This window comes from Chrysochloris asiatica, unplaced genomic scaffold, assembly GCF_000296735.1.
Source record: "Chrysochloris asiatica unplaced genomic scaffold, ChrAsi1.0 scaffold00078, whole genome shotgun sequence".
NCBI lineage: Eukaryota > Metazoa > Chordata > Mammalia > Afrosoricida > Chrysochloridae > Chrysochloris > Chrysochloris asiatica.
In genome coordinates this window covers 6,677,089-6,677,897 of record NW_006408596.1, presented here as the reverse complement: position 1 = coordinate 6,677,897, position 809 = coordinate 6,677,089, and positions in this window count along the sequence as shown.

The window sequence follows — 809 nt, the reverse complement described above, 5'->3', positions numbered from 1 at the left end:
TTTTACATTCATCCTATTGTATATTGTTTAATTGCCATGGTTACAATTCCCTCCATGCATCATCAGCCAACCAAAGAGTATACCCTGCAAGCCTGCCACCTGGTTGTCAGCACACAGCCCCTCTCCCTCTCTGGGTCTAGAGTTCCCAGCTGCTCCATTTCTCTGCCTCATCGTTTCTGCCTCCATCTCTTGTTTACATGTTTTTTATTTGAGAGAGATTTTTGGCAAAAATATTACGGGCATCCCAGCGATAGATGCCTGCTGAGGATTTTGGAGCAGTAAGAATTCCCCAAATGTAGAATTCTTGAAATACAGAATTCCCTAGTTCTTGTGTTTTCTACAAGAGGGATTCTTGAATTTTAGCAAATGTCTGAATCATCGGTTGCTGGGTCCCACACTGACAGATTGATTTAGTAAGTTTGTGCACAGTTCAGGGGTGATTCTGAGGCTGCTCCTCCCCAGAGCACTTTGTAAGAACCGCCGATCTAGATGAAAACAAGAAAAGCCTTCATTTATTGTGTGACAGCATATGGCAGGTGGGCCCTGTGTACTTAATTGATGTTTTTGTAGCTTCATAGTCAAGTGTGGTAGATACAAGTATCCCTCTCACAGATGAGAAAATAGGGTAGGTAATTTGACTAGGAGACATTAAAGTGTGAAACTGGTGTTTCAGTTCCTATCTCCGACTCTCAAATAAATCCTCCTTTTGTGTTGCATCCAAGTCCTTTGTTTTGAGTTTTTATCTATCTACATTAAACACTAACACAGAAGACCAGAAGAGTTGTGGGATGACATCAAGAACATCATAT